This window comes from Python bivittatus, unplaced genomic scaffold, assembly GCF_059951505.1.
Source record: "Python bivittatus isolate LINGU-HERP-01145 unplaced genomic scaffold, Pbiv_v1 ctg000220_np1212, whole genome shotgun sequence".
In the NCBI taxonomy this organism is placed as follows: domain Eukaryota; kingdom Metazoa; phylum Chordata; class Lepidosauria; order Squamata; family Pythonidae; genus Python; species Python bivittatus.
Window position 1 is genome coordinate 19,200,175 of NW_028277048.1, and position 14,798 is coordinate 19,214,972.

Genomic DNA, 14,798 nt, shown 5'->3' on the forward strand with positions numbered 1-14,798 from the left:
GGCCTGTTGCCTGGGACCCACCAATGCAGCTCATGGAGCAGAGATGCAGCATGTGCTGTTCTGGGAGCATACATAACCACCTGCTGCATTCTGCACCAGTTGAAGCTTCCGGATACTCTTCAAGGGCAGCCCCATGTAGAGTGCATTACAGAAGTCCAGTCTGGAGATGACTAGGGTATGAGTGACTATGAGCAGAGCCTGCCAATCCAGGAACAGGTGCAAATGGCGCACAACACAAGATGATAGATAGATAGATGATAGATAATAGATAGATAATAGATAAAAGAGAGAGAGAGATATGGGATCCCAGCAACTCAGAGCTGCTTTTGAACAGGTGCAGACTCCAGGAGTGGAATGCCCTCAGACTGGTCCTGCTTGTAATGACTGCCAGTAGTTACTCCCAACTGCTAGGTCACTCATCCTCCATACACAGTAGTGCTTTCTACATGCCTTGAGACTCCAATTCTCCAAATTCAGTAGTTCTGCCATGCAAGTTGAGTATTATGGGAACTGTAGTCCCAGCCTGACATACCAAGAAGGCATTGGCCTGGGGCTACAAGTGTCTTCAGAAAGGAGAGGGGATAGTTGCATCTGCACTAATCATGATTTTATTTAAAAGACCCAAATTATTTTAATCTTTCCTCATACAGAAGGTCCTTTTAAGACCCTGATTTTGCACTGCAATCTTAGACATCTCTGTTCAGAGGCAAGCCCCAGCAAGTTCAACATCATTTAGGAAAGTGCAACCCCTAGCTGCTTTTCCATACTTTCACCAGCTGAAGGATGCTCCTTCTGGGATGGGTCAACCAGAAACTTCTGTACCCCATATCCCAACTCTGCAAGCTGTATTCTCCTTCTGTAGAGTGCATTTCTGATACCTGTTGTCTAAAACCTGAAATGTCAGCTGCTGGTAGGGCTCCGCCGCTCCCATTCATTCACTGGTCCCTTGTCCATTCGCTCACCCCCTCCTTACGTTGTCCTGGGGGGCATCGTAGGCCAGCCGCCTTCTCCGGCCCTTGCCAATATGGGAATCCTAAGAGCGGATGCTAAGTCTTAGAATCGTGTTTATTTCCGTCATGCTGAATTTGAAAGCGTGTTTTCCTCGGGAGCGAGGATGTCTCCGGCTTGCACGCAAGGGCGCTTCGCCTTTAAGGGGTTGGCGTTCCGCTTCGCCTGAGAAGCAGTTCCAAGTTCCCCAGGCTCAGGGCGTGTCTGTCCCCAGAGTGACACCGCGGGGGGAGGGAGGGGGCAAGAGACCGGCAAGAAGCCTGCCCACTGCAGAACCGAGCCTGTCCCTCCTTGGAATTGCCCGGGGCGGCGGGGCATAGGCCGACCCCGGGCTGGCACGGCGAGACCCCCCCCCCCCGCCACCTCCGTCTCCATCTCCATCTCGCCTCGCCGCCCGCTCTGGCTCCGGCTGGGGCTCTGCTTGTTTGCGTGCGCCGCGCCGCGCCGCGCCACGGCCGGGAGGATGCGCCTTCTTCCAGCGGCGGCGGCGGCGGCGGCGGCGGCTGCTCGTGTCCGGGGAGCGCGGTGATTAGCCAGATGGGGACCGGCCTGCCCGGCTGACGGAGCGGAGGAGGAGCAGGCGCTTTTGTTGCCGCTGCAGCCGCTGGATCGCCCGCTGCAAGGAGAAGCGAGGCGCCCCGAGAGGTAGGGCAAGGCTTGGAGAGGGTCCGTCGGAGAGGGGAGAGGGGGGAAATCGGGGTCTGGAGGCGGCGGCGAGGCAAATGGACGCGGGCCGGGGGCGGGTGGAGGGAAAGGGCCGCCCGGAGCTGTCACCGGTGGGGGAAGGGAGGGCCGAGAGGATGGATGGAGAGTTGATGATGGCGAAGGAGAGATGGCCAGTCCTGGTGAGGAGACGGTGAAAGGACGCTTTGCTCCCTTTTTCTCTAACCCGATCCTAGTTCATGCTTAGGGGACCTTCGAGGCTCGTCCCCCCAGCCCCCAAAAAGGGTGTTCCAGCTTGCTCCCCCCAACCCCCATCCGATCAAGGTGAGAGTTTGGCGAAGAAAAGCATCACGGTGGTCTTCTGCCTTAGAAGTGATTTGACAGATGGGAAATGGGGGGCGGGGGCGGGCAAGAAGGTTGCCCACAGCTTCCTCCTCGCCGCCTTGGAGGGCTGCAGCTAAATAGGCGAACTCTAAAGGGAAGAATGGGATCCACGGATGGTTTGTTATGGACTTGTGCCAGCCTTAGTGCTGCCTTGGAATGGTTTTCTCCCTCAGCACCCTCCCCCTCCCCCCCCCCCTTGCTTAGAGACAGAGCGGCTGCAGGGAGAGAAGGATGCAGCTTTTCAAGGCCAAGATTGCTGGCTGCCTGCCTCCCATCCCGGCTGTTTGTTTGTGCCCACAGCGTGGTCTTCCTCAGCTTTGGGCCTTCTGGAGGGGGCTGGCTGGAGATCAGAGGATGGAGGGACCTGGGAGCAAAGGAGGGAGAGGCAGATGGACAGAGGTCCCCAGGGCTAGGGGCAGGGGGGGAGGGCGAGGAAAGGGGACCCAAGGCACAGTCTGGGTGGTGGGGGAGGCGGGATGTGCTTGTGGTCTCCGACACCACACACTAGAAGTGCTTGGAGGCCTCCTCGTTTAATTTGAAATAGCCACTAGCTGGGAGTTATTGCACATAAAATAGGAGGGCTAGACCTCCAAGCCTCCTGAAACCAGCACTGCTGGTATGGAAAACCTGCCCCAAATACAAGATGCTGGGCATTTCACTTGGTTACTTAAGAACAAGAAAAGACACTGTGTATTTGCTCCCCAATATCCTCTCCCGCCAGCTCTTCTTGATTTGTGATTGTGGTTCAGATCTGGCATCCAGAAAGCAGATTTTGAGGACTGAGGGCACAGCTCATTCTGAGTTTTGAAACTCTTGACTCACTGACACAAATTGGAATCCCCTCCTGGCCCATAAAATGGTGGAGAGGAGGGGGCGAAAGTCCTCTTCTCTTATTGTTTTTTAATCATCCTGTTTAGGGGAATCCCTAGGTTGCTAAATGGTGTTGTGGGTTAGCTAATTTGTACTAAATGGATTTAAAAGTGCATTCTTAAGGATTTAGAAGGGGATCTCAGTCTCTATCTTCCTCCACCCCCATGGAAAAATACACACGTTAGGGATATGGAAAGGGAGTGTCTTGACGAAGCAAAGGGACAAGATTTATGCCCCCTCATTGGAATACTCTCAGTGTGAACCTTTGCTCACATTTCCCCCCTTCTTGTATTAATTCCCCTTCTTCCCTGGAGCAGGAAGAGATGCTCTCCCAGTTAGATTTATGAAGTACAATGGATTGCTGTAAGGGTTCCCACTGGAAGATGGGATGATACAAATTCTGGATTTGCCACACTTTTTTTTTTTGGTGACCTTGGGAAAGTACTTATCTCTTGGAGGTCTCTAGCCTCCACAACAGTTTTGCCTCTGGACCAAGAGACTTGGAGAATGAAGCATGTGTTTATCCTGAGGTATATGCAAGGATAGGAAGGGGAAAAAATGAGCTGTCCAGCTCCTGAAGAGTTGGAAGATAGTACATAATTCTGGTAATTAGTAGTGAAGCTATAGTTTTGAGGAAACTTAATAGAACCTGTTCTGCCTCCCTCACACAACCTCCCCCAAACTCATACACAGAGGACGTGTGGAAAAATACCCTTAAGCAAATCTATCTTTAAAATAGGCATAGAATCAATCTGCATTTTATAACATGATACGAAAGGAGGCATTACCTATCCTTCCACCCCTACCCACCTATTCTTGGTTGGGTCAAATGCAACCCCCCCCCCCCTTGATTTAATGACAGACTTGTGTTTTGATGCACTAGGCTGGAAACTACAATCTAATATAGGAACAGAGTAGTTCCAATACAGATCAAAGAGAGGCTTCACTTTCTTGCTACTTTGGGTCAGAATCTTCAAGACGGAGATGAAGCAATTCCTAGAAACTCTTGATATTATTAAATCCATACCAGATTCCTAAGTAGCCAGGTGACCAGCAGATGGATTTCCCCCCCCCCCCCATCTCTGTATCAAGATCAGAACAAACTTTTGTTAGATGAAAACCATATATATTTAACACATCTGAGATATTTACCATTTGGTCACACAATCTGCTCTTACAGGGAGCCCATACCTAGTGACAGAACACCTCTTTCACCTGTGGAATAACCAAAACCCAAGTAAACAACAACAAAAAATCAGATAGGTAACTGCAATGGGAATTCTTCTTTTACCTAAGAGCCTGAAAAGAATCACTGCCAGTCCGAGAAGGAAAAAGATGAGCAAATAATTAGGCTACAATCCTATACACTCTTATTTAGGAATAAGTCCTATTCGGAGCCATGGAATGGCTCCTGAGCAGATCTGCCTAGGATTGCTCTCAAGGAGAAGGCAGCCTTCCTTTGGGATTCTGAGCCTTCCAGTTCTTAAAATAAAAGGTCTCTGATCTTCATGAGAAAGGTTTGGAAAGATCCTCTTCCCATCTCTGTCACTGATTCCTTGTCCAAAAGATGTGAAAAACCTAAATATGTTACACCCCAGCTCAAAGGCAGACCTTAAAAATTCTCTATTTCTGCAGACAGCTGCCCAGCCTTTCTGAGTAAAGACCACATGTGGGCCACTCCTGGCTTCCTCCACTTCTATGGTGGAGACCCCGTGGAGCAGAGCCCTTCAGTGGAATGTCCCCCTCTTCAGATGGAAGGGTCCAGGATCTGTCCATTCGATCTCCAGGGGGAAAGATGGTAGGCTGCAAATCTGGGGGAGACACTTCTGCAAAAACGAGAACTGCTGCCCAGAGATACAGTACAGCAGGGGTACCTGGTGGTTAGAATACAACTCCCATAAGCCATAGTCTATGCAGATAGATTATGGGAGGTGTAGTCTAAAGTACTTGGAGGCACCAAACTGCCTAGGCCAGCCCAAGAAGGCTTCCTAAGCGCTTGCCTATTCAATAGGACTCTGTAGCTGGAAAAACTGCCTGGACCGGGTAGCTGCCCCTCTCAGTGCCTAACCATGGTCTGTTCTGAAGAGGCAGCAGGGTGGGTAGGAGCAATCTGTACCACTTCAGACTAGAGGAGATACTGTACAGGGCTTCATGCTTTCTTCTAGGTCCAAATTTAAGAAATCAGAACTGGGAGATAGGCTCTTTCACAGACCACTTCTTGCTGGGTTCCTTTTCTATGTTCTGAGATATGAATTTAGGTGTTTTTAAAGTATACATATACATATACATATAATTCAGAAAATTATTTCCCCCGTTACAGACTGAAGTGATACAATTCATATCTACTTAGCATTTTCTTCTTACCTCATTCTATTGCACATCTAGTTTGGCTCCATTGTAGTGCCTAAAATTATTTCAGTAATATCCTTCAGGCTGGCAGCACAAATGCTACAGCTTGACCTCTTTTGCATTAGGAGATGCCTTTACTGGATCAATTAACAAAGGCTTTTTTTTTTTTTTTTTGGTGCCTTCAAGTCAGTTTTTGACTCTTGGAGACTGCCTGGACAAGTCCCTGTTTTCTCGGCAAGGTTTTTCGGAAGTAGTTTGCCATTGCCTGCTTTCTAGGGCTGAGAGAGAGTGACCGGCCCAAGGCCACCCAGCTGGCTTCGTGCCTAAGCCGGGACTAGAACTCCTGGTCTCCTGGTTTCCAGCCTGGTGCCTTAATCGCTACACCACACTGGCTGTCTAACAAGGGCTAGGGGGAATTTTAAGATATTTCTTCCAAAAATGGAGATATTTAACATGATCACAAGCTTTTAAAAAAACCCTGTCTTTAACTGCCTTGGCATCCATCTAGTTTTTTGGAGTGGGGCAGCTATAAATCATCATCATCATCATCATCATCATCATCATCATCATCATCATCATCATCGTCATCATCCCAAACTAAGGAATCTTGGGAGGTGACATTCTGTTTTAATCTTGAACTATACTAAAATTGGGCTTTCTATATCTGAGTGGCATAAATCCAGTCTACCAGTAGATGGCAGCAAAAGAGAGAAAAAATCTATCTTGTTTCTATCTACTGTTCATCCCAATTTTTTGCAGCCCACAAACAGTGGCTCTGGGATGTATATGTATACGTATACGTATACGTATACGTATACGTATACGTATATGCAGATTCCACACCAAGGAAGGTGACATAGAATTCAGTTTCTATGGGCTGGCTAAATTTGGGGCCTGGATATGCATTGTAAGAGTTAGCAAGTTGGCATATCATTTATTGTTGAATATTATTAATGCTTTTAATAGACAAGGAGGTAGACGAATCCCATACCATTGCCAGTGAAATATTATTGAATTGAGGCTGGCCAGAAAACGGTTCAACCTCTAGCATCCTTCTCCACTAACTACCAGGGATCTAGGTCATTGGGAAGGCCCCCTACGCAAGCTTCATAGAACTTCATAGGAAGCGTGCAAGAGCACGGTTGTACAGGTGCTGTCTCCCGTGGCGTGCCTCTTCAACATGTTGTCCCCTCAACATTCCTGTGAGGTAGGCAAGGGTGTGAGATAGCAACCAGGTTAAAATCAGTTAGGAAGTTTCAGGTCTGAGAAAGGATTCAAACCCAGATCTCTCCAACCAGAGTCTGACAATCTCTCTATTATAGCACTCTCTTACTTTTAACAACCCCCAAAATTTCCTGCCAAAACAATCACCCCATTTGAAACTCCTTTTTACACCAGGCCTCCTTCCCTTATCCGATGTCTCAGATTTGACCAGATACGAAATGTGTCTTCTAAAAAATCTTGCTTAGGAAAATAAAAGTAACCAGAATTTGGGGCATAGCCCTCCTATTTGCTTTCACTCAGCATTGCTCCACATTGTGGGTTGTTGAATCAGTGGAAATGACTGAACTCAACCATACTCCTCACCTAACTGGGCTCCTGTTTCTCGGTCACTCTGCTTTGTTATTCCTCTTAGTATCTGGAAAGACAATTCAGAGTTCCTGATTGTCTCATGACTGCGTCTCATTTCACACATAGCCCCAGTGCAGCCCTCACGGTGCAAGGTTTAAGTCTTTTCAGCTTCCCCAAACCGTAGCTTCACAAAGCTGCTGAGGAGCATAAAGCCGTTGTGGTTCTTCACCCTCTGAGGCAACTGCAGGATTGAGAATTCTCTTATGATAAGAAAAGACCTGGTGTTGAAATAGGTGGAGAATTTTTGAAAGGGCAGATATGCTTCGAAGCAACATTTCCCCCTTGAACTAGGGATAGAAGGTAAACATTCTGGCTTCTTGCTTTAATTGCCTGGCAGCAATCCCTTCCGGGTTAATTAAAAGTATCAGCATGTCTATAGCATGAATATATATGTATATTCAGACTTGGCTGTGAGAATAATGACTTAGTCTTGATGGAAGTCTGTGTCTAAGCATGGCTTAAACATGTGGTAAGCATGGTCTGTCGCCCCTTGCAGACATAAGTTCCTGGGTAAGCAATGAGTTTCTTTCTGCTGTGACCTTTGATTTCAGCTTGTGGCCGAAGCATTTTCTCCCATGATTTTTAGCCATGTCAAGTGAAATATGCTTCCTTAAGGAAGGGGGGCTCCTGATGAGGCTGAGAATCAACTATAATTAATTACAGAGAGAAACTGCATGTGAGTCACTCCGTCTTGCTTTGTGGAAGGAAGGCCTTTTGGTTCTTCTACACTTGCCAGTGTGATGAAAAACCGTGTCCAAACAATTCCTCAGTTTTGGATCAGATGGATAACGCCAGTGGCTTGCATGACAGAAACTTGGCTTTGACCCGCATGCCAGTTTGTCTTTACAGTGTTGATGCACTAGAACTAATAGAATCACAGCATGCAAATGAGGGGAAAGGAGTGGCAATGGATTGGTTAGGTTGCTTCTGACATCAGAATGATCTCAGTTCAAACGCATGTGAGTTTGCTGACATCATTCCGGCAAGATTTACTAACAGAGAGTTCCAGATAGAGCAGTGTTGTCCAAACTTGGCCACTTTAAGATGAGTGGACTTCAACTCCCAGAATTCCCCAGCCAGCATGGCTGGCTGGGGAATTCTGGGAATTGAAGTCCACTCATCTTAAAGTGGCCAAGTTTGGACAACACTGAGATAGAGGATAAATGAAACAGCAGTGGTACATTAGTAGTTGGGGGAGAACATTCAGCGGCCAGGCTATGAATACCACAATCTCCAGCTATTCTGCCTTTGACTTTTTTATAGATATGTGTGCACGCAAGGTCGGCTTAGATAGACAAGTAATAACAGTAATGCTAAGCAAGATTAAATTGTTATGTAAAATGTTTGGTCCTTAGAATCGGTCTGGCTGGCTATAATATGGCAATGTTCCCATATTGCAGATGGTAAAACTGAGGCTTTCTTTATAGATTTACTTTTTTGCAGTTCCATACTTCCATAATTGGTTGACTATTGTTTAGAGGCTATCTAAGATTCACCCAATAAAATAATGTTGGTGATACAATCTGCCCTAGAAGCTACCTGGACCGTATACTACAAACTCTGAAAGCAATTTGGAAGAGATCCACAAGCATATTGAGCAGATTTCATCCATATCTTTGTGTTTGGTTGGCTGGTTTTTTGTTCTGAAGTTTGTCTTCCCTTGAAATCAGTTGCTATATGCTTGGTTCGATCAATAACCATAAATATAAATGTGCAGATTTATTTTATGCGGCTTTATTTTGAACACACTTAGTTCAAAAACGTAACTCTTGTTTTAGTTGGTGATTTTTAACATTTCCTGCAGAGATCAGGCAGACTACATCGACCTGTGACCCGTGTGATAGGATTCGTGGCAGATTGTCCTGAACCGATGACATTAGGCCTCTCTAAATTCTTCTCCAGCAGAGTTTTTTTGCTCTGACATGTTAACTGGGATTTTGGAGAGTTACAGTCCCACAACATATCCAGAGGGTGTCAAGTTATATCTCTGCCTGGGACAGAGCAGAACATCTGGGACAATTATTGAAAATCCAAAAGAGTTCAATCTAGATCCTACCCCATTAATACATGCTGAAAGTAGAGACAATAATGCCAGCCCAGTTCTTCTGAACTAAGCCCAGAGATTAGATTAGTTTGTGACACAAAATTGCACCCTGCAATATCCAGAAGAAAATAGGTACAACAGGAGATAATATGAAGCTTCTTATTTGATGCTTTTGTGCTCAGCTTAGTTACCTCTGGAAACTGTTCTCTTTTTTCCAACAAATGTATTAATTTATTAACTGTAAAAGTATCATTAAAGAAAAAACAAGGAAGGAATAAAAGGAACAACAAGGAGATTACAAAGAGATTTAAAAGCATTATAAAATTAGATTAAAAGGTTTTAAAATGACATTGATATGAATCTGTAATTAAAACATTTTATATCAATTTGTTTTATGCCAATTCCAAAATAAGTCAGTATTAAAGCTGCATTATTACTCAATAATTAACAGTGATAACCAGTATAATTCAAATGAAAAGACAAGATAAAGCAATTGCAATAATTTTTGTCTGATTTAAGAAATTTGGCAAATTTAACAAATATTTGAAAAATCTAATATTATAATCTTATGTTAAGGGAATCTCAAACTTTGGATGTGGTACAACTCTGTAAAATATAATAAAAAAGGTTTCCACATTGAGTTAAATTTTGTATCAGATTTTTTTAAAATATGGAATTAGTTTTGACATCAACACATACTCCCATAATTTAATTTGCCATTCCTCTATGGAAGGAATTGTTTTCCAATGAGAAGCATAGAGAATCCTTACCATATAGAAAGCTAGTTCAGTATTCCTTGTGGGAATATAAGATTTAGTAATATTTAATTTAAAAAATATCAGGCTATAAAGAAAAATCCATCTTTAAAATCCACCTGTTTTATTCTGTTATAGATCATTTTCCAGAATTGTTGGGCTTTACAACATTGCCACCAGCTATGTAAAATGATCCTACCTTATTATTCAATTTCCATCAATTTTTAAAGAATGAATTATCTACTTTGGCAATAAATATTGAGGCAATATACTGTTTATAGAACAATTTTCTGCAAATTTGTATTTTTCTTCCATCAATATTTCCATTGATACACACTGATTTCCCTATTTAAATTCTGCATCCATTTAATCATACAGTCTTTGACTTGTTCACTTTCTGAATAATATTTCACCAGGACCTTATTGATAAGGCCCAATAAGTGATATGAATTTTATGTGATAGGTTTTTTTTTAATTCAGTCATATCACTAAGTGATTTGTAATTTTGTCATTCCTTTTGGACTATACCACTAATTTATAGATATTGAAACCAATGAGGTGGCTCTGGCCATTCTGAAGAGAGCATCTTGAAGGATATCCTCTTTGCTTATTCTTGCAGTCTATACCAATTATTATCCCTCCACTGATAAATGTCTTTTTATATTCTCCTTCATGAAAATAAATATTTAATATTGAAGCAAGAGGAGATACATCTGGACTAATTCTTTTTTCAATGTTTATCCTATGTTTTTAGAACACTATTTATTAAAAAAGGATGGCTTAGAGAATGTATTTTTCTATTTGTATCAGACCAAAGACAGCCAGTTTGGTGTAGTGGTTAAATTGGGAGTCTGTGAGTTCTAGTCCTGCCTTAGGCACGAAGCCAGCTGGGTCACCCTGGGCCAGTCCCTCTCTCTCAGCCCTGGGAAGGAGGCAAGGGCAAGAAAGCCAAGAAAAAGACAAGAACTTGTCCCAGCAGATACCAGGAGTCAAGACTAACTCAAAGGGACACACACACACACAAAATCAGACCAAAGATATTTGTGCAACTCATCTGGAAGTCCTACTCCTTTTATAGAAGCAACCCAGCCATAAACTTTAATAATAATAATAATAATAATAATAATAATAATAATAATAATAATAAGCTATAATCCAGTCTGTTCTAATCCAATATTAAATATTAGTATTTTGATTAAATTGATTATACCCATTACCTACCTGAAGAAGCAGAGCTCTTACAAGAATTTTGCTTCTGTTGAAAAGGTACCATCCTTGACTGCCTCAGTATTAACTTCTGGAAATACCGTGTTCACTCACTTTTTGAAAATAAACTGCATGATGCTACCATCAGATTGTTGCAAACTTTTGTTGTTGTTTGTTTGTTTTTGGCCATTGTGTCCCATATCTTCTCAGTTTGGATTGTTCATTGTGAACTCATGCCTTTAAGTTGAAGTTGTTTTTCTTTCCAGTCTCTGTTTCTTCCTCTTGTTCATCTGGTAACAAGGAATAAATAATTTGGCCATAAAGCAGCAATGTTCCATTGAATTCTTTCTTCATCCGTGGTTTTCTACTCTTCTGTCTCTTCTGCAAAATTTGGGGTTTCCCTAAGCTTTCTGGTACTTCCATCTTGTACATGCATGGTGCTTCTTCATGTAGATAAGGATCCATATTCAGAATAGTTTGGAGTTAGTTTATAACCTATTTATGGGTTTTTTTTATCCTGCAATTCTAATTGAGAGCTTCCAGTTCTGTTTCCACCTGGGTCATGGTGTTGTTAACGACTGGATTCCCTTCATTTTTTTCCTTATGGGAAAGTGCTGAATTACCCTTACTTTATTGGATGGTAAGAGAAAAATCAACAGGAGCCTTCTCCACCCTACTCTGCTCACCAAATCAAAACTGATACTGGACCAATTCAAAAGCTTTTTATAAGAAAGCCCCCGATTTCAGTCAACAGGATGCAGGAAGATGGGCAGAAGGTTTAATTAACACTGGGAAAGATTTGGCCAACTAGGACTTACTTGGGAGCAAATATTATAGAAAGATCTGTGAAATGGCATGTGGGATTCCCATTACAGTTATGAACAAAGGGAAGAACCCCCCCCCCCAATGTTTTAGCAATACTACAGAGCTGTACTGTGGACTCAGAGTAGGTTTGTGCTAGGTACACAACAGAGAGGAAAGCTAGGGATCCCCCCTGTTGACTGGAAATTATGTCTGAGACAAAGAGATAATGCAGAGTCTTGTATGGCACCCCCTTTTTAAAACCAAACTCAGCATTTTTTAAACCATTTGAGGTGAGTTTGTTTTACACCAGCCGTGCTTTCTGACATCATGTTCACGCATTGATTGCCTGTGTGCATTTCACGCTGCTACACATCCTGACCTCCCACAGGATCTGAATAGACGGTGGCTAAGCAGCACAAAACTCCAAAGAAGAAAGAAATGCTTGTTTGCAGTTAAGCTGAAGCTGAGCAGGAGGATAGCAAATGAATATAAGAATCGTGGGTGGTTTTCTCAGGAAAAAGTAAGAACCATCTTTTTTTAGCAATGTACTCCTATATTTAGGACTCCTGAAATTGGACACACACACACACCATTTATGTGCATGCGTATGTACTTCTCTTTAACTCATAACACTCATTATATCCAAAATAGTGTTTCCAGATCTCAATCCAAGAATATACTTTTAATATCAGGAGTAAGCTCTAGAAGTTAGAAAATGCCTCCTGAATATTTGCACAGTACCTCTTTCTTACCCTGTACTAATATTTGTAGTAGCTCTTCATTGCTAGCCCCAAATCAAACTTCATACTTTAACTTAGATGCTGCAACATTATATATCTTCTATGATTTCTCCAACATTTCCCCCTCTTACTACTATATTAAACCTTTCCCTACTGGGTTGGAGATGTTTCTTTGTTAAAATGTGTATTTATATTTCCTGTTTCCTCCAAGGACCTAGTAACACCCCAGTGAGGTGGGTTAGGCTGAGAACTGGAGAACTTCCTGCTGAATAGAGAAGTTAAGCTGAGTCTCCCTAGTCTGTCCACCTTCCAAAGACAAAGGGTTTGGGAAGGTTACTGGGTGGGAGAAGAAGCAACCATTTTCTTTCCTCCATCCGCCATGAAGCTTGGCAGCTGGTCCCTGCAGGATCCTTGCTTTGCCTCCTGTTCTTGGCTAATTAGGCTGAAGGCAAAGTAGGGGTGGGATACAGATTTGTGGGGCTTCCTCCTCCTCCTCCTCCTCTTCCTCCTCTCTCTCTCTCTCTCTCTGTGTCATGAAAGGCAATAAGCCTTGCTATGCACAGAAAGCGACTCAGCCACAAGGCCATCTTTGTGGCTGTTGCTTGCGTGCAGAGTTCCCCCTCCCCCCAAAAGCATTAGCTTCCCTCAGCTGAGAGTGGTGCTCTCCAGAGCTGCAAGGGAGGGATGGTTCAGTTTAAGAGTGCCAGAGAGCATGTCGCAGTTTTACTAGAATAGAAGCCAAATCCTGAACCCACGTAGATGATGCAGATTGAATGCATTTAGTCGGTCAATTGTAACTTGGCCTTTGAGTTCATTGTAAGGTATTGAGAAAATCTCAACCCAATTCTAAACAGTAAGACTGCTAAATGAAAGACCTTCAGTCAACTGTTTTCCAAGTTATTCAATTACATAATCAATTAACTATGTATTTGTATATTAATAAACAATCCGCAGGGGTGTCTCTTTGAGAGGCCTGAAATACCTTGCAATATTTTTTTTAAAATGAAACTATTATATATGGTTATTTAAGGCAAATCATCTTCACGATTTTCTTTTTTATCTCCTGTTTTCCGGGACCTGGAAAATACTGAGATGATCTGCCTTATCTTTCTGTCGCTGCACGTTAATCAAGTAAGGCTTTAGATGACTGATGTAGCAATTCCTGGCTGCAGAGTCTATACTGTAAAGTAACAGAACAAATTACGTTATTGGGGGGTTTTCTTCCTCACCTTTTAATGGCATCCCAGATTTTCCTGCCAGCGACAGCTGCATTGTTTTTATTGTTGGGTGGCTTTTGTTATTGTTTTGGGGCGGGGGGTAGCTTATAAAACCCTATAAAGTGCCTTGTGGATCTGATGGTACTGTATAAACAATGCATAATAATCAGTGCTATTTACAAGGCACTAACTTTTACACTGAATAACTCAGAAATAGAGTGTTAATCAGAACAGGACATGGGATGTGACTCACACTGCACAGGCTATTTGGGGTAGGTACTGAAATGCAAATATTGACCATTGCAGATGTAAGGGTTCTTGTTTGGTTTGCGGGGGGTGGGGGTGGGAAGGAAATGTGGAACATGTGAAAATAGGTAGTTTGGGGTTAGTTCCGAGTAAGGCTTGAAAGTTGCCCCACTTCCTTTGACTGGGGCCAAATGAAGTGACTGATTCAGATGTCCATGACCAAGGGGCATTCAGAGGCCATCTCCTGGCTGTTCTGCTGAAGCCCTTGACTCCCTCTCAGGAAAGAGGTCCCTTTGCTCCTCTCCCCCACGGGTGGCTTTCCTTGTATGGGACTCCCTTTCCTGCAAGTAACAAGTAAACTGGACAGACACCTGAACTATGACTCTGAGAAACAATGTCCTGTTTCATAAGAGAAGCCATGTCAACATGTATTTGAAGACAGATGTACCAGGTAATGCATAAGCTGCAGTGGAGATCATTCTGAACTGCTGATAAATGATTTCTACACAGCTGTAATAGAATCATAGAGTCAGAAGTGAACTCGGAAGTCATCAAGCCCAACTCCCAGCTTGATTCAGAATCCACTAGAGCAATGTTTCTCAACCTTGGCCAGTTTAAGATGTGTGGACTTCAACTCCCAGAATTCCCCAGCCAGCATGCTGGCTGGAGAATTCTAGGAGCTGAAGTCCACACACCTGAAAGTGGCCAAGGTTGAAAAACATTGCAGTAGAGCATCTCTGACAGGTGACCATCCAATCTTTTGCTTGAAGACATCCAGCGAAGGAAAACTTACCACTTCATGTGGTTCTCTGTTCCGCTGGCTGACAGTCTGTACAGTCGTATAGTTTCTCCTGAGGTGTAGTCTGAAGCTGCTTCCTAG

At 43.5% G+C, this 14,798-nt stretch overlaps 1 protein-coding gene across 1 annotated transcript in view; it reads left to right on the top strand.

The window, feature by feature from the left end:
- Positions 1-1,456: 1,456 nt before the first annotated feature.
- Positions 1,457-14,798, top strand: part of MAP3K12 (mitogen-activated protein kinase kinase kinase 12) — a 104,658-nt gene continuing 91,316 nt past the window's right edge. The window contains exon 1 of the mRNA XM_088138018.1: positions 1,457-1,653. The gene's annotated coding sequence lies outside the window, so the exon portion shown is untranslated. The remainder of the gene's footprint in view (positions 1,654-14,798) is intronic.